Source organism: Panthera tigris, chromosome F3 (assembly GCF_018350195.1).
Source record: "Panthera tigris isolate Pti1 chromosome F3, P.tigris_Pti1_mat1.1, whole genome shotgun sequence".
NCBI classification, from domain to species: Eukaryota; Metazoa; Chordata; class Mammalia; order Carnivora; family Felidae; genus Panthera; species Panthera tigris.
Window position 1 is genome coordinate 7572064 of NC_056678.1, and position 19542 is coordinate 7591605.

Genomic DNA, 19542 nt, shown 5'->3' on the forward strand with positions numbered 1-19542 from the left:
CTCACGGACTGCGAGATCATGACCTGAGCCGAAGTCGGTCGCCCAACTGACTGAGCGACCCAGGCGCCCCGAGGCTGGGATTTTAGATACCTCCCCTGAATTATTTTTAGAAAGTTAATTGGGACAGAGTAAGAATAGACTAACCAGATGATGCATCTCCTATCAACTTTCTAAAGAATTATTATTTATCAGTCATGCTGCTTACAGATAAGTAATATGAAGCATAAATACATACGATGGGAAGGCAAGATGGAATTCTGTCTAGAAATGCCACAGGTGGAAGGTTCTTCAGAGAGCTTCATGGAGGAGACACTTGAGCCAGGCCTAAAAGTATGATGGATGAATAAGAATGTTCTCTCAGTCTGGGAGCCTGCCTGCACTGGATCAATCTGTGAACCTTACCTTGCATACCAGATACTTCATCTGTGGCCCACAGTGACTTTTGGAGATAAAGAAAGGGAGCCAGAAAAATCAGTCCCACTTGCTAGTTGGTCAGGGGATCCTCATGATGGATCCACACTACCTTCTGTCTCTCGCATTGGGCTTGGGTCCAGCATCTGCTTCTGTTGGTGGTGGCACATTCATGTATCTCTCAAGGCTCAGTGCTGAAGGTTCAAACAGCCCTTTATCCTAGTCAATGGACTCCAAACTACTGAGCAAGGGAGTGTTAGGTGTGTGCTTAGTGGGAGGCGTGGTGACCATTCACTGTTGTCACCTGTCTACGTAGCTGTCAGCCCTGACTGCAACCCTGGAGCTCCTCTCCCCAGACCCTGAAGGCATTCAGTCCTCTTTACACACCCTGTTTCCCCTTCTTCCAGCACCTAAGTCCTGGTAACTCCCTCCCTGCAGGGGCTGTTCCCCAGCACTCTTTGGGTGAGAAGTCTTCAGTCTCCAGTGTGAGGTGAGAGTCAGAGTTCCACTGCCTGTTGCTCAGAAGGGTGAAGGGAACGTGTCCAATGGTGAGGTTGGGGAGAATAAGGGGACCCATGTGGCCTCTGGCTCTCCACCACCTCCTTCCTCTTGTGTTTTGTTTCTTTGGGTGGCCATGATGTGAGATAATAGGAAACACACACACTGGTCTCTGCCCCCATTTCTGATACAGGGCTCCTTGCAATCCAGCTTCTTTAGTTCTACGAGGCAACTCTGGGTGGACTCCTGGATGTTTCCTGGATAGGAGCTTGTCACCTGAAAGGCCAAATCATGATTAGAAGGTTGGAATTTTCACCTCCATCCACCCCCACACACTTATCCAGAGAAGGGGGAGGGGCTGAAATGTAGGTAATGATCCATCACGCCCTTCCTGAAGAATCCTCCATAAAAATCCCAATGGTACAGGGTTTGGAGAGCTTCAGGGGAGTGGACACTTCCACATACGAGAGGGTGATGCACCCCAGATCCACGGGGACAGATCTCCTGCCCTCAGGACCTTCTCAGACCTCACCTTATGTATCTCTTCATTGGCTGTTCATTGTGTCTTTCCTCACGTCCTTTAATAAACTGGTAAATGTAAGTGTTTCCCTGAGATCTGTGAGACTCTCTAGCAAATTAATCAAACCCAAGGAAGGGTCATGGGAACCTCAGATTTATAGTCAGTTAGAGCACAAGTGATAACCTGAACTTGCACTTGGGTTTTCCTAACACACCTGGTTATTTAACAGAAAGTCAAAGACCTCATGCTGTGAAGAAAGAACAATATGATAATCTCCTCTGTTGGCTTGTGTGTGAGGAGTAAATGCGTTAAGGCCTGTATAAGCATTGGCACAGTGCCTGGCACATACTTGGTGCTCAATGGCACCAGCTGTTCCCTTCTCGGCCCTCCCAGTACCCAGGCATAGACAGCAGCCTCCACAGATGCTGTGCATACACCAGGAACTCTGCCACCTTCAAGGGCACAGTGTCCCTCCTGTAGTTGCCATGAGGTCTGGGAGGGTCCCAAACAGCACAGTGTTTGACGAAGTTGCTGGAAATAACGTCTTCCCTTTGGCGTGTTCCAGTCCGTCATCATCATACCAAAGCAATACCGCCTTGTGTCTCACAAAGTTTTGGATAAATCTTGAGCGAAAATTGCTCTTTTTGTGTTTACCCATAGTTCATCCTGGGTTGCAGGTCAGGGTGAGTATCACGGCACAGAAAATGTAAGCGACAGACACATGCTGTGTGAATTCATTCAACAAATATATATTGAGTACCTACTACTACATGTCAAACAATGTACTAGGAGCTGGGCTCCGTCAGTGGCTGGGAAGGGAAGAGGTATGACATCTGCCTGGGCATTCACTCCCTCCTTTTACTGGGGCAACACTCCCTGGGGGAAGAAAAAGTAGGCAAGTGATCCTTCCAAATTTCCTCATCAGCTAAACAGCTGAGTTGATGGATGAATGATATCTGCTAGGAAAAAGGGCCCTAACTATTGGATGACCTTAGCTGGATATCCCCGGCTAAGGACCACTTGCAGCATTAAACCCAGAATCTATGAGGCAGGGGTCCCTGCAGAATGTCCCATACACTCCACACCTTTCTGGGCTGTAAGCGCTGCCTCGTGTGTGTGGGAACCCAGCAGAACCTCACTTAGAGACCTCCTCTATTATTCTGGGCCAGAGCCCAGGTGTCCAAAGTGGGAATGACACTAGCTGTCACATGGGCCTGGGAAGTCACACAGGTGTCTGGGCTTTGTGCATCTTGATTGACTGTGTCTTTGAAATAATGAGCAGATCTTGATACTGGATGTGTTCTAGGGGTTCGCATGAGCCTGAACCAGCCACCTAATCCTGTGTTAATTTCACAGTTTATGTGAGCACAGCAGACAAAATCCCTGCCCTTTACGGAGCTTCTTTTATCCTGGGGAGTCCTTCTTTCTTCTGACAACTCAGGCTTTGCTGCTGAGTCAAGCTCAGTGCGTGACAGCTTGTGGGTAAAGATTGACCCCAGACTGCCGAGGGTAGCTGTGTGACTTCAGGCTACTTACTCTACCTTTCTGAAACTCGGTTTCCCTGTATACAAAATGGGGATTATTATGGTACCCGCCCCATGGGGTTGCTGTGAGCTGAGCTAACCCCTATGAACACAGGATGTGCTCAGAATAGAGCTAGCACATGGGGCAGCTACGTCAGTTTCTTGAAAATTTCCTTTTTAGGCATCTTAGAAGTCTTCAGTGCAAAATAACTCTGGCTAGCCACCTAGCACTCGTGTCTGGACACCATTCATGGGTGCAACTTAGACTTGAATTGACTGACACCTTACACTTACGTAAGTCACTGTCACCTTCATGTCTGTCTGTATCACACATGGAGTTTGCTTGGAACTGAAATCACTTATTGGAGCTTCATTTTTAAGACCGCATCAATTTGAGGTTTAATGGGATATTTATTTACTGTGATTCCTCCCCAACCAAAATATTCAAACTTTATTTCTAGAAAAGCTTGCAAAGCAAAAGTATGTTCAGATTAGGAATAATTATACAAGTCTTTCACATACAATTTTAAATAATATTACTTAATTTGCTGTAAACTGAATCTTCCCTGTGGATACAGTGTTAGGAAAAAATTATATGGTACATTATCTACCAAAGTCCCTGTTCCCTGCACACCTCCAGCAGACGCATTTGAATGTGGCCTCAGGTGTTGCTGTTTGAAATGCAAATAAGCTCCACTAAGGCTCAGCAGCTGGGCTCCAGGGCTGCCGCCCACGCCAGCGGGTTTAATAAGAATTGATTCGTCAGTGTGTGTATTTTGGATAAGTTATAGGATTGCTTAGTATTCTGGCATCTGTACCGTATCTCTCCCTACTTTCTGAATGAGATGGTTCCCACACACAGCCTGCTATTGTCTTGTTTTGTGCATTTTATTTATTCAATCATTTATTTATTTTCAGAGAGAAAGAGCACGGGGGAGAGAAGTGGGGGGGGGGGGGGGAGAAAGATGGAGAGAGAGAGAGAGAGAGAGAGAGAAAGAGAGAATCTTAAGCAGGCTCCACACTCAGCAAAGAACCCAACCTGGGACTCAGTCTCACCACCCTAGTATCATGACCTGAGCAGAAATCAACAGGCAGATGCCCAACCAACTGAACCACCCAGGTGCCCCATTTTGTGCATTTTAAAACACATTTTCCTTTAATGGAGAGATCTTGCCTTCTACACCTGCAGTCTCTCTCAGAACCTAACACATGGTCTGGCACATAGTGGAGGCTCGTCTAGTATTCATTAATAAATGCAGAAATGACTGACGTGCTACTTTCTGGAAGGTCAAAGAATTTGGCTAAGTTGTACCTATTGTGCCCTTTGTAAAATTACTTTTTATTTTGCAAAGAAACTCCTATCTGTATTCTGACTCAGACACAGTTGCATTCTATTTAAAGGTATTGTGACATTGGCCCAACAACCCTGATTACTCCCATTTTACAGGTGGGAGTACTCGCGCTTAGTGTGCATTCACGACTCGACCCACGTTACTGACTCAGCCACTGAGAACCTCCAGAGTCTGTGCTCTTCCCGCGTCAGGACACAAGACAAATTATAGGCAACTGGTAAACATCTAACAGCTAGAAACAAATGGAAGAGGAGAACCTGAAGCAATTTGAAAACTGTCAGGGAAATCACTGACTGGAAAATGTAGTCACAAATTGTTCTGATGAGCAACCTCATCCCTGTTATTTTCCCATACCTCCTTTAAAGAAAGCATTTAAGGGTTCCACTGGTGCATGGGGGGATTCTGGAGGGGTACTCACTGATTGATGGGGAGGTATACCTGAGTCCATTCACCCATGCAGATCAAGCACAATGTCCTTCAAACTCCTGCACATGTAGGGCCATTTCTCCCAAGAGATCTTAAAATGCCTGTCTTCCAACTACCTACAGTAGGCCCTCTTCTAAAAACCATTGGCTGGTGGGGTTCCTACCAGAAACAGCTCTAAACGAGTTTAGCCATGCACCCAAACCAAGAAGACTGGACACCATGAAAGCCCTAGGTCAGACGAGGTCCACCAATGGACCAGCCACTTATTCTATGAAGAGAGGGCCCACCCTTCTTCACCGCACATGCTACATCTTTTTTCTGAGTACCTCTGTGTGCAAAGGAAGGTTGGTCTTTTGCAACCAAAGGCCAATTTTACTCATGTGACTTGAAAAGAGGATAGAAATGGAAAGGCAGGGCTGCAATGTAATATCTTGGCCATCATACCTACAAGGGACTTCAGAGCCCCGGGCAGAGTATGGAACTCAATCTGACATTGCATTGAGATGGAAAGTGCTGTCAGTTCCAACAAGAGGGCCCTCTGAGCCCCTACCTAGGGAAAAAGGGCTGAGGAGGGGGTGCCATGACTCCAACCAGCAGGATCCAATCGGTTAAAGATCCAGGATTCACCTCAGGAACATCACCATGAAGTTATTTCCTGTCTCCTTGTCCTTTTCGAAAAATGGAACTGTGGGGGGTGGTCAGGGAGATTGCTCCAAAGAAATGATGCCAAAAGCATTAAAGGCAATGTTTTCTTGGAAGCAGGAAGTAGTCAGCAAGAGTTACCTCTTCTAGAAAGAGAAAATGCTACAAGATGCTGCCCACGCGGGCTTTTGGACAGAAAACCATGTGAAAGAGCGGACCTACGCTGGCCGACTCCATCTTGTTCTGTGTCCTCCACCTTGAGTGACTATGTCCCGACATGCCCCCTTTCCGGGAAAATCGCAGAAACCTCAGACCACGCCTCCTCCCCTTGAGTAACCTCCCGCTCACCCGTTCAAACTTCCCGATCAAAACACGCCCAGCGACCTGCGTAACAGGACTCCGACCCTTCCCCAGCCAATCGGCTGAGGCCACAGCCATTACCTCACCAACTGCCCCTAGACCCCTATAAAACCTTTGTGCTTTTGAAACTCGCTCTCTCTCTCCGGTATCTCACCGCTGTGTCGGTGCAGGTAGGGGATTGAGCTCGAGCTAGCTCGAATAAAGGCTCTTTTGCTTTTGCATCGGACTCGGCTCCCTGGTGGTCTTTGGGGATCACGAATTCTGGGCATAACACCATGCACTATGGATAAGTTTAACAAAGAGTCTACCTCTAAGATAGAGAATTATGGGGGACACTGTGTTGGCTCAGTCGGTTAAGCATCTGACTCTCGATTTCAGTTCAGGTCATGATCTCACAGTTCATGAGTTCAAGCCCCACATTGGGCTCTCTGCTGTCAGCACAGAGTCTGCTTGAGATCCTCTGTCCCCCTCTCTCTCTGCCCCTCCCTGCTTTCTCTCTCTCTCTCAAAAATAAATAAACATTTAAAAATATATTTAAAAAAAGAGAATTATGGATAATTAGACCCTCATGTTTGGGGGGGGGGGAAGAAATATCTATGTAAATACAGACTAAACAGTTACCTTGTAACCTAATTATATTAACTGCTTTGTGTCTTTAAGTGTTGGTCTGAGTTGATTTGGCCTTTTCAACATGTTTGATTAGGTTTAATTAACAATTTTATTAACCATTTACAGTTTTAATTAACAGAAAAATCATATTTAAATGGAACTGGGTAACAAATTTCCTAAATTTTTCATGTGTATAGAAGATGGACATTATGGAACACATTTGTAACACATAGAGTATATTTTATCTGAGTTTTATGTGTGGAAAAGGCAAGGAAAAATAAGATTTCTCCTTATATTCTGACCTTGCAAACACAGCTTATAAAGTGAAATGACTCTTCTAATAGTAGAATTTCAGACCCAACAAATACCATGTGCTTTGGGCTTAATAGACAAATGATTAAAAAGAACATTGTGTTTCTCCTGAAATTTTGGACGGCTGCTCTCAATGAGTATTTCTCAGTTACATTACCAAGTTAAGCATTTTGGTGCAAACATCCTCCGATTTGGTAATGTACAAAGTGAAATGTAGCCTCACATCTGCCCTGTAAAATGACATTAAATAATCGAAATGTAATTAAGGTTTAAGATGTTACAGAAATTATGCCAAGATTCATTAGACCCCAAAATCACCTCCAGCATTTATTTTATAGGAAAACAATGGTAGATGAAACTTGGGAGTTACTCAGAGTGACCTTGAAGTTCTTGGATGGAAACTCAAGATATAAAATCCAAGGTTTTTTTCCATTTATTTTAATTAATGGCTCTGATTATAATAGAGGCGGGCCACAACCTGTTTATTTGCCTACACACATGCCAGAATTCCATCTCCAGGTCCGTCACTATACGCTAGAATGATAGATTCTTATTGTTCCAGCTGGAATAAGGTAGGATGTGCTATGTGGACAACCAGCCTCCATATTTTGATAGATTACTTTTCTCCCCTGCCTTCAAGTGCACTGTAGATTTGCAAGGGGCTCTGCTCCTTGTCTCCTCTTTCCAGGACTGATGTCGTCTGAATGGCGATCATCACAAACAGTGTTGTTGCTATGGTGAAGGGAAAGGGTTTCAGAGGATCTTGCACTGGCAATTAAACACTGAGGTCTAAAGCAGCACTCCTCACTCCCACTTCTATTTTATTCGCCAGATCAGTCACATATCCCCACCCAATCCCAAGGTGGCAGCGAGATGCATCGACACGTGTGTTCTAAAAGCAGAGAGCCAGAGATCTTTGTTGAAAGTCACTAATCCCTGTCATGCTGGACACAGGAAGAAACAATTGCTGAGAAGAGTAAGTCCAGCATTGAAAACGAGTTAAAGAAAAGCAAACTTTTGTGCAGAGTTCTCAAGAGATTTCTTTCTGTAAGGTATGTCCTTACAGAGAAATTCACTTCCTTAATAAGAAGGTGCCAAGATCAGAGCCTGCTCACCACACAGTAGACACTGTGCTGTATGTATGTATTATATTGGGTTGAATTAATGATTGAATAAAGACAGAGCCCATGGGAGTGAAGGTGGAAGGGGAGAAAGAGAGGAGAGACACTGGGAAAGAAACATACAGTGCGCTCAAACAGGCAGGGACAGAGGCCAGAGGATTGAGCACAGAAATGTAAAGACCTACGGAGAGGCAAGAGTAGAATCTTCTTCAAAAAAGTGGGCATCTGTCCTGTGAAAGATAGAGCATCTGATCATAAATTCTTGCTTGACTCTCTGGTCACAATTTCATTTCTCAATGTACAGAAGCTTCTGTTCGATACTTAAGTTCTTTGGTTATTCATCAAAATTATTAGCAATACAGAAATCAAAAAATAATCTTAGGCAAAGTATTCTGGAAGTGTATTCTGCAATAGATTATTAACACTAGACACAGATTATCAGACATATGTCTAGACTCTGGGAAGACAGACATCAAAAATATTCAGAAGAATTAAAGTGTTCATTCCATGGACAAAATTCTGAAAGGGAACGTGGCCCACAAAGGATGGAACATCATTACAAAAATGTACTTCTGCTCATCAAAGAGCCATCAAAAGAATTCAGACTGGTGCTTCACAGGAGCACCCTGATTAAAAAGTCCATCTATAAAAGACACTATCAAGGTTATGTGACCCAAAGAATGACACTTTTTTTAAAGAATGACAGTTTTTAAGCATCATGAAGACCAAAGCCTCAAATGAACTAAAACCCATTATAAAAGTCCAAAGTAGGCATTTTGTAAAAAAAAAAAAAAAAAAAAAAAAAAAAAAAAAAAAATTAAACAACAGGAGATAGATCCACTGCTAGATGTAGAAACTACTAATGAATAACCAGGAAACTGCAGAACCACTTACTATTACTTTGCTTCATTTTTCTTCAGCCAAGATGGTGGGCTCTACTTTTAAAGGCATAGAACAAGTAATTTCAAGAAGGGATACTGCCAAAGAAGTTATAACAAATTTGAGGTGGTGGGGGAGGGTTGTCCTGAGTGGGATATCATCAGTGCTTAGGTGTTGGAGGAGGCATCTCAGAATGGTTTCACAGAATGAATGGAAGTTCTTAGGTGTGGGAGCAAGGGCAAAGATCCATCATACCAAGCAGCAAGGCACATCGGAGAGCTGAGAAAGGTGGATAATGATGGCAGCAGTGTGAAGTAATTAGTGAAGTCAGGAGACCAGGAGCATTCAATCTGAGGACGGGAGAAGCCTTCGAAACAGAGGAGAAAGAAATGGGCAAGATTTGGCCAGAGGCACATCGCAGGGAGGGTGGAGGGGCTCGAGAGGGTGGCGAGTCTTGGAGACTTGCCCCAGAACTGGAAATAGGAGCTGAACAGGGAACTATAAAAAGATTGCCAGAGAGCACTGAGAGCCCAAATGAGTCTGTGCCCAATGCCTTATAATAGCTCTGCTGTGTTATCTGATTGGTTGTAACACAAATAACATTTCCACCCCAAAAGACACACAGTTCAAAGATTGTGTCTTTTGCTCAGACCCTAGTAATGCAAGATGAGTAGATCTCATCTTGTGGCTGCCCAAGACTCACTTCTGTCCCTAAGTCCTTTGAATAAACCATTTCTCATCAACCTGGGTTTATCAGCCTTTTCCTTCGGTCTTATGGCTCCCTTAGGCTTTGGAGATGATTTTGCATATACCTTCCTTGCATGAAACAATTGCAGATTCCCATGACCCCCGCTTTGGTTTCAATAATTTGCCAAATCAGCTCACAGAACTCAGGAAAGCACTTTACTTACTCTTAGCAATTTATTATGAAGATGTTTAAGAGACAGAATGAACAGCCAGATGAAAAGATAAATAAGGGGAGGTTCAGAAGGCTCCTGAGGGCAGAAGCTTCTGTCCCTGTGAAGTTTGGGTACACCACTGTCCAGGCATGCAGGTGTCTTCACATGTCTGGAAGCTCTCTGAACCCAGTACTTTAGGGATTTTTATGGAAGCTTCATCTTGTAGGCATGATAGATGATTAACTTAATCTCCAGCCCTCTCCTCTTCCCAGATGATGGGGGCAGGGCCATGAAACTGAAAGTTCCAAGCTTTTAATCATGGCCTGATGTTTCTGGTGACCAACCCCCATCCTGAAGCCATCCAGGACCCAATCAAGAGTTGCCTCATTGGAATAAAAGATGGTTCTGTCACCTAGGAAATGCCAAGGGATTTGGCTCCCTTAGGAGCTCCTGGGTCAGGAACCACAGCCGAAGACCAAATATTAGAACAAAGAACCCTCCTACTACCTTTATCACTTAGGAAATTACATAGGTTTGAGGATCTCTGGCCAGGAACCAGAGGCAGAAACCAAATATATGTTTATTATGTCACATACTCATGCACACAGGCACACACACACACACACACACACACACACACACACAAATCACATACACATCTATTCTGTAGGAAGCACAGATTTTGGAGGTAGATATTAATGGCATCACCTTGGACAACCTCTTTAAGTCTATTTCCTTGTCCAGAGAAGAAGGTGATTATAATTGCATTTCCTTCTTAGAGTTACCTGAGAGTGGAATTACTATTTACTGAAATCCCCTTCCCACCAGCCTACCTGATGACAGCCTTCCAGAAAGGTTATCAGTATGACTCCCTCGACATGGTAAGCTGATTCTCATTTGATGTGGGAGTACATCAAGTAAACCTTGATCTTTATCTTCATTTTACAGGAAATAAATGGAAGAGATAGGTAAATTTTTGCACTGATAAATTTCATATAAAAATGCAGACTGGAAAGTAGCAGAGCAACCTGTTAGTGAGAGAACCTTCTTAAAGCAGCACAAATACATTCTTAAAATTAGAATTTAGAATTGGATTCCATAAATGGTCTTCCATAGCACACCTATTAAGATTTACTTTCTATTTTTCATAAAATATAGATTTATATATTAAAATCATACAAACATTAGGTAAATAGGAGTATACTTTCAAAGGACTCAAAAACATTTCCAAACAATTTGGAAGACAAATGTCGAAAAAAGCACAATGCTGTACATTTTCAAATTTCACAAGATGAGAAATTTCCAAAAAGGTAAGTTTTTAATCTAAATTATGTCTTAACGGATTGCTAACGGGGGACAGTGGATATTTCAGGGAATGGTACCCCCACAGCATTCAAACATTTCTTAAATTACTAATTGAATTTCCCTTAATACTTTTAGAGATATCTTGTTTTCACAGACTATTTTTTTTTAAGTTTTTTATTTATTTGAGAGAGACAGAGACAGCGCAAATGGGGAAGGGGCAGAGAGAGAATCCCAAGCAGGGTCCATGCTGCCAGTGCAGAGCCGGACAGAAACTTGAGCCCGGGAAGCCATGAGATCATGACCTGAGCCAAAACTAAGAGTTGGATGCTTAACTGACTGAGCCACCCAGACACCCCTCGCAGACTGTATTTTTAACATTTACTAGAATTTTTGTTTCAGTTTGGTTTTGATTGATTCATAACGTGACAGTTCCCATGAATACTGTTGTTGTTGGTGGTGGTGGCCATTCTATATGTGGTCTTAAATTATTTAAAATTTTACAAACTTTTTTTTCTTTATTGCTGTCAATTGGAGGCATCTTTAGAACACACCTTAGGTTTTTTATTTTTCAGAACTTTAAAGACTCTTAGAAGAAAGAAATTTTGAGCTGTTTAAACGTTGAACTGTATAAACCATGGAGTACTGAATAACACTGAAAATGATAAACTAATCTATTTCTATCATTCTAGGTCACCAGAAACCATATAAAAGCTATTGCTCTAATCCCAGTACAAAGTGGCAATGGTTATTTACAAGGGACTGTATTCCCATCTAAATGTTCCCTGGCAGTTTAAATCACATATCAAAAGCACGAGATGTGGTGACATATCAATTATTCAGAAAGTGAAAGCCGGAAGCAAACCCACATCCCCTCTATATATATGCTGGGGAATAACATATAATTTTTAATATACCTTATTTGTGGAAAAGATATCACTGGAATATAAGCTTCATAATGGCAGAAGTTTTATCTACATAGGTTACTGAACAAGCCCTCATGTCTAAAAGACTAGCAATGATAGGCCCCTGGGAAACATTTGTCAAATTGTTGGGGAAATGTTATCAAAAAAAAAAAAAAAAAAAAATCTTGTAGTGGAGAAATCCTTTCCACAAAGGTAGTAGAGAAAGAAAACATTTTTGTTATCAAACAAGAATTAAACCAGAGCATGATGCTTGTCACAGGCGATCCACTGAGATCCACAATCCCCAAAGACAGAAAGAAATGTCACTGTCTTATACAGCCAAGCAGATACAATCCACTACCTACACGTTGTCAAGAAACACTATGTTTCTTGATGACTGAGGACTGCGACAGCACCGGTTGTCATCCATAGTCCAACCTAACTGTACCTACTAGATGGGTGACCATCTGTGTCATTTAACTGGCTTTACCAAGAGGAAAACACTATCTTCTCATATCTTTATGACAGGAGATAGTTTTGCAGACTGGAGGAAGGACCCCACTGAATAGACTCCTACTCTCACAGAGAGTGGGGACATAGTGATGTACTCCCTCCTTTGATGTTTACATTGAAAAGAAATGGCTCACAGGTCTTGAGAAAGACATTCCTGGATCAGAAAGCTGACAAAAGGTCTACCTGGTCTTCAAAAGGATTTATATACATTTCAAAGAAAGGAGAAACATGTGTACCCTGACTGGTTTTCTAAGGCAAAACACTCTAAGACAAAGAGATAAAGAGGAATCCCTTTCTTTATTTTCAATAGGAAGAATTAAGCCTCTTATTTTTTTTTTTAATTGTTTTTTAATGTTTATTCATTTTGCAGAGAGAGAAAGAGACAGCAAATGAGTCGGGGAGGGGCAGAGAGAAAAGAGGCACAGAATCCAGGCTCTAGGGTCTGAGCTTTCAGCACAGGGCCCGACACGGGGCTCAAACCCATGAACCATAAGATCATGACCTGAGCCAAAGTTGGACACTTAACCAACCCAGGCGCCCCTAAGTCCCTTTTTTTTTTAATGTATATTTATTCTCACAAAATGAAGGAAGCTACTTCTATTTCTACCATTTAGACTGTATTTTATCCTAGAAGGTAAGCCTGTTGCCTCAATTACTGGTGTCAAGATCTCTATGCTTCAAATTGGGGTTTTACTATAAAAACAAGATTGGGAAAAATCCAGATATGTTATTGTTTGCTTTTGGTAAAAATAAACAAAAAGATTTACCTTGATATCACTTTTTTTAAATATGAAATTTATTGTCAGGTTGGTTTCCACACAACACCCAGTGCTCATCCCAATAGGTGCCCTCAATGCCCATCACCCAATTTCCGCCCCACCACCCCCCATCAACCCTCAGTTTATTCTCAGTTTTTAAGTATCTCTTATGGTTTGGCTCCCTCCCTCTCTAACCTTTTTTTTCCCCTCCCCCATGGTCTTCTGTTAAGTTTCTCAGGATCCATATAAGAGTGAAAACATGGTATCTGTCTTTCTCAGTATGACTTATTTCACTTAGCATAACACTCTCCAGTTCCATTCACATTGTTACAAAAGGCCATATTTCATTCTTTCTCATTGCCAACTAGTATTCCATTGTGTATATAAACCACAATTTCTTTATCCACTCACCAGTTGATGGACACTTAGGCTCTTTCCATAATTTGGCTATTGTTGAAAGTGCTGCTATAAATACTTATATAAATAGGAGCCTAAATTGTAAGCTTGATAATTGTTCTTTCCTATCGTGAACATCAGCCTGTATGTGTGTTTGTATGTGTGTGACTATGTAAACATTCATTAATGAACCTGTGATGCTCTTCCAGGATCAGGCTAGGATTTGCAAAGCAAGTACCATAGTTTGGCAAAGAAACAGATTAAATTAGGGGAGGTATGTGATAGTCACTCTCATTTTATCTTTCAACAGTGAATTAATCACAGGTACAAGAAAGCTATCTTAATTGAACTAAAAAAAAAATCTTTGATTAGAGTTATCTTAATGATAATTCCAGTTGACTTTTCATGTGTAAATCAAACCACAGGGTGCTCAGATGTTAATTGGTGATGAGATTAATCATTCCTTCGGGTTTAATTCACTTGATACTAGACCTTCTCCCCACCAAGATTTTGAAGTAACTCTGTTTCTTCCCTCACCACTGAGCATCTGAGATGGAGCCCTGAGAGCTCCGACTTAAACACCACTAGTGAAAAACGATGGCAAAATAAAGACCATACTGGCTGCTAGTGAAGAAGTTTTCTCTATTTCCCAAATGTAAACATGGATTAGGTTGCACTAAATTTCAGTACTTCTTGGGTACAAATGGCACATTGTCAGACACCAGAGGGATTCCCAGAATTACTGTGTTCTAAGGATTTTTATCAACCTGGGTACATCCACTGATCTCATGTATAATTTGGCCAAAAAATTCTAGTCCTCCCTTAGAAATGTGTATCACTAAATGCCACACATGCTGCTTGTGCCTCAAGTATATATGCGGCATTGTATGTTGTCCTCACAGAAATACAAGTGGATTTTCACAGATGAGAAATGGAGGCTCAGGTGTTAGGTAAGTCACAAAGCTTGGGAACAGCAGAATGGAAGTTAAGCTTGGCCATCAGGCCAACTTCAAAGCTCACGGTTGGTAAGGCACTTCCCTTCCACAAAAAAACCATAGCCGATGAAAAATCAGTTAAACTACATACTACCTTAGGTCTTTAAGCCGGGGCCACCTTAAGAAAATCTCAGATCATTAAATATTAATGACACAAGCAAGGGCTTAGCTCCATTAGTGCCAACTGAGAGCTGTAGGTAATTAGAAATGATTAGGTGGCTGCCTTGCTTTCTAGGTTTTCATTTGTGAGTTTAGAGGTTTCAGGGAAATTTGGTGGCCAGCTTCTCAGGGGAGCAGCACCTTTCTATCACCCTCACACTATTCTGAGTCACAGTTCACAAACTGCTCTGAAAATATTAGAGAATGAGGAGGAGGGCATTTCACTTGTATGAACAAATGTCTCCTGGGTAATAGACAGTAAAGTCCTGTTAGCTGGTCTAATTTTCCACTAAGTGAGCTTAAAGAGAAATGAAAGAGGAAGGTGCCTTTTTTCTTGGTGTAAATGTGTTTAAGTTACAGTATATCTATTGAGTTAAATAACCTGAAACCAGCTCCAGGCTCTGTGCCAGCAAATCCCATCAGGCTCTTTGTATGGAGGAGCAGCCGTGTGGACAAGGAGAATGCTACTTCCCACCTTTTGTTTCCTAGAAAAACTTTTGTAGAAAACATCCAAGACCCTCTGGTTAGTTCACAACCAACTACAATGCAAGTGGCAGTCACAGAGTGGCAGAGCTTGTACAGGAACTGGGTACAGCCATGTTTAAGAGCCATTCAGAAGGACTGAAACACAGGAACTAGTACCAGGGAATACACTGAGACCAATGGCTTCCATCAGGAATTATCACCATCTTGCCATGAAAATATGTTCTTGAATTATATCAGAGTGGTCTGGTTTTCTCAGCCAAGTTTCAACTGGAGAGCCAGTGTGAGTAGATACAGCACAAAAAGCAGAGAAGCCAGTACATGTGTACATAAAAAGGAGCTGGTCTGTTTAGAGATAATTTTCTCAGGTAAATATGCATTTATTTGGCACCTGTCACTGTTCTAGGTCCTGAAACCAAAGACCAACAGTCCTTGGGGGCTCTCACAGTAGATTTATGACAAAGGTTCTCAATCTGAGATTCACCTGAGTTTCATAGAGACTTGTGACCTCCTGAAAGACTAGGACAAGTTGTGTATGAACTTGCGGATTTAGGTTTACATGAGAGTTTCCTATGGGATGAGGCGTAGATTTCATCAGTTTCTTTAGAAAAAGGATCATGATTCTAATAAGTTTAAAACAATATCATATAGATATTTTTGAATATAAATCCAGCAAATTGATGAAAACAAAGGGCCAGCGAAAGCTCTCAACTTAATTTGATCATTGGAATTATAAATTCAGAAGGAATATCTATTGTTTGTTTGGGACTCAATCTTTAGTCTCAGACCATGCTAGGTGCTACCCCACAGGTAGTGATGGATATTAGAAAAACTGGGGAAAAAATGGAGCAAGTAAAAATAAGTACATTTGAGAATAATAGGCCTCAAGCAGAGAAGTACGTAGAATCCTTGCGTCTTGACGGAATTCGGGAATTCCACATAAATATTATTGGATTTGTACCCCCTTCAGCCCCTAAAATCAGCCACCTTAAGTTGGCTGCTTCATCTCTAATCAAGCAACAATATTACATCTTATCTGAGCCAATTTCCCTGCTGAGAATTTGGAAGCTCCCTGCATGATTCATTCTGCATAAAATCATTTGGTTTTTGCTCGCTGTAGATAATTGGTTCTTGGCACCAGAACTTAAACTATTTACGGTCCAAGCCTGTTAAAATGACATTGAAATTTAGCTTAAACAAATAGAATCCAAGTTAAGGGTATGTTTTCTTAATGCTGTTGGTTGTACCTGTTAAAATTAAATTTTAAGATGCCTATGAAGATCTATGGTAGAAATGGTGGGGAAAACATCCTCCAAATCTAATCCAATGATACATTTGATGTGGTGTGCCTAAGAAGAAGGGAGAAAACTGAGGGCCAGAGTGGAGTCTTCTTTCTTGGGGAGGCATCCACAGGGTGTGTCAGTGACACGTGGTGTAATTTGAGGTATAGCTATCCAACGTCTCCTTTATCCCCTCATCTATTGATGGACACTTGGGTTGCTTCCATACCTTGGCATTGTAAACAATGCCACAGTAAACATATGGGTACATATATCTTTTTGAATTAGTGTTTTTGTTCTCTTTGGGTAAAAACCCAGTAGTGGAATTATCGGATCATATGTTATTTCTATTTTTAATTGTTTAAGGAATGTCCATACTGTTTTCCACAATGGCTATATGAATTTACATTCCCACCAACAGTGCATGAGGGCTTCTTTTTCTCAACCGCTTCACCAGCACTTGTTATTTCTTATATTCTTGATTCTAGCCATTCTGATAGATGTTAGGTGATTATCTCATTGTGGTTTTGATTTGAATTTTTCCCTGATGATCAGTGATGAGCATCTCTTCATGTGTCTGTTGACTGTTTGTATATCTTCTTTGGAAAAATGTCTATTCAGGTCCTCTGCCCACTTTTTAATTGGATTATTTGTGTTTCTGGTGTTGAGTTGTATAAGATCTTTATATATTTTGGATATTAAACCCTTATTGGATATGTCATTTGCAAATATTTTTTCCCATTCAGTAGGTTGTCTTTTTGTTTTGTTAATGGTTTCCTTCACTGTGCAAAAGCTTCTTACTTTGTTGTTGTCCCAATAGTTTGTTTTTGTTTTTGTTTCCCCTGCCTGTCAAACAGTATTTAAAACAAAACACAAAATAATAAAATCTAACAATTTTCTGTTTACAAAAGATACATCTAAAACAGATACATTCAGAAAGGTTGAATGTAAAATCATAGACAGAGATGAATAACATAAATGCTAATAAAGAATAGTGAAACTATACTTGAAGCTGAAGAACATTCCTATTGATAAAGATGCTCACTTTCGAAGGGTGAAAGTTTCTATTTGCCAGGAAGATACTGCAGGTTTAAATTTAGAAGCACCAAATAATATCACTTCAAAATATACAAAGGAAAATTGGCAGAACTAAAAAGGAGAAGTAAATAAACCTTTATAGTAGGAGATTAAAGTACAAGGCTTCTAGTATTTACAGCATAGGCAAGACAGACCATAGATTACTGATTTCCGGAATATCTGAACAGCATGATTAACACATTGACTTAAGGGACATATATTGAACATTGTATCATGCACAGAATGGGAGACTAATGCTCCTTTTTGGCACCTTGGCAAGGGGACTTTCCTAATAATTGAGAGTAGATATTTTCATATAGTAGGCATATACAGTTTGCATATAGTCACAGACCACATAGAAAGTAATATTTGTTCAGGTGTCCCTATCTACTTCAAGCCTGCTTAATTTCCCCATGGCCGAGGAGATCAGTATCTCAGAACACCTTTAACTAACTCAGGGTTCCCAGTGACACACTTCGGAAGCTGTGGCATAAAGGATGCTTGGGGGCTCTGAGTGTGGAGGTTCAAGGGCTTTAGGCCACAGTATGGTCACAGGTCACCAAAACTTCATACACTGAGTTTCATCTAGAAAACCCTATAATGAGCTACGGGGCTGTAATCTGTCTTTATCTTCTCCTTTTGTGGTGACGAGACTCCAGCATGTCCCCAGTGATGCTCGCCACCTGGTGTTCTCTCCTGCAAAGAGTCTCCCCCCACACCACACAAAGGACTGTCTTGTATAACCCAAAGGACACTGCAGTGATGTCAAAGTGTGACTTCTGGGGCATTGAGCTTTTCACCCTGCTCTCCTTTGGATTACTCACCTAGGGAAGTCAGCCAGCATGTTGTGAGGACACCCCAGCAGCTTCATGGAGATGTCCACGCAGTGAAGATGGCAGGCCTTCCACCGACAGCCAGCACTAACTTTCCAGCTATGTGTGTGAGCCCCCTTGAGACCTGAAATTCTGGTCCAACCTTTAGATGACTACAGCTCCAGTTCAGCCTCTGAATATTAAGGTAATTTGCTACACATCAATAAATAACTAAAGCAAAATAGAGCATGACACTTTTGTATTCTTGAGCCAAATTTCAGGGTCTAATATTCCATATGGATTCAAAGCCACAGCACAAAGTCTGGAAGTTGTATTGCCTTGTCTCCAATTTCTTATGGGCAAGAGCAAAAATGTTCCAGAGATTGTGGCAGCTGAAGCCATGGAGCAGACATGACCTGAAGCTCCTTCTGCCTTACCAATGACCTTTCCACACAAAGGCTGGCATTTTCTTCCCTCAGCACTGTTTCCCAGGTGAAGTGATTGCTGGGTAACCACCAGAGCATCTGTGTTGCCATAGCGATGGGCATGTTTGAAGCAAGAGTATCCAGCTCTATCTGAGGTGGGTGGAGGAGACCGCTGGAAAAACCTGTAGAGGCTTCTGGAGGATCAGGACTGCGTGGGTAGGAGGAGCAGAGAAATATGAAGGCAAGTTCAATCTATGGCTGAAGACACAGCCAGAGTCCAAACCAGAAAAAGCTGACCTGATGTCCAATCTCCAGGGTGAGGGTGGGCCTGGGCGCAGGAGATCAAGTGCAGATCCAGAACGAGGACCACGGTAGAGCAGAGAACAGTAGAGCAGTAGAGCACAGAACCAGGGCAGGTGAAACAGAAGCGGGCCAACGCCTGCCGTGAACTGAATGGGGCTGCCAGGAGGCTCATTTACAGGGGCACCAACAGGGCCTCTCAGGTGTCTGGAGAGGCCTGGATGATTTCCATTTTTTGAGGCTCCTGAGCAAACATAAAAATGAAGAGAAGTTAAAATAGGATTGCGAAACACTGTTGTACGTTAAATGTTTGTGTTCGCCAAACTAATGTTTAACAAAAATCAATACAACGTGTGTGACACTTGCAAGATGATAATAGGTTTGATTTCTTTTTTTTTTAAGTTTTTTAAATTTATTTTTGAGAGGAAGAGACAGTGCAAGTGGGGGGAGGGGCAGAGAGAGAGAGAGAGAGAGAGAGAGAGAGGGAGAAAATCCCAAGCAGGCAACTACACTTAGTGTGGAGCCTGACACAGGTCTCAATCCCACAACTGTGAGATCATGACCTGAACCAAAATTAAGAGTCAG

The 19542-nt window shown here is 41.9% G+C and overlaps 1 long non-coding RNA gene across 1 annotated transcript; it reads right to left on the reverse strand.

Annotated features, from left to right (window-relative positions):
- Positions 1-216: 216 nt before the first annotated feature.
- LOC122235828 lies at positions 217-18486 on the reverse strand. The gene is made up of 3 exons (XR_006213896.1): positions 18245-18486; positions 10386-10487; positions 217-1185 (listed from the first exon to the last, which is right to left on the reverse strand). It is a non-coding gene; the product is annotated as an uncharacterized LOC122235828 (long non-coding RNA).
- Positions 18487-19542: the final 1056 nt, after the last annotated feature.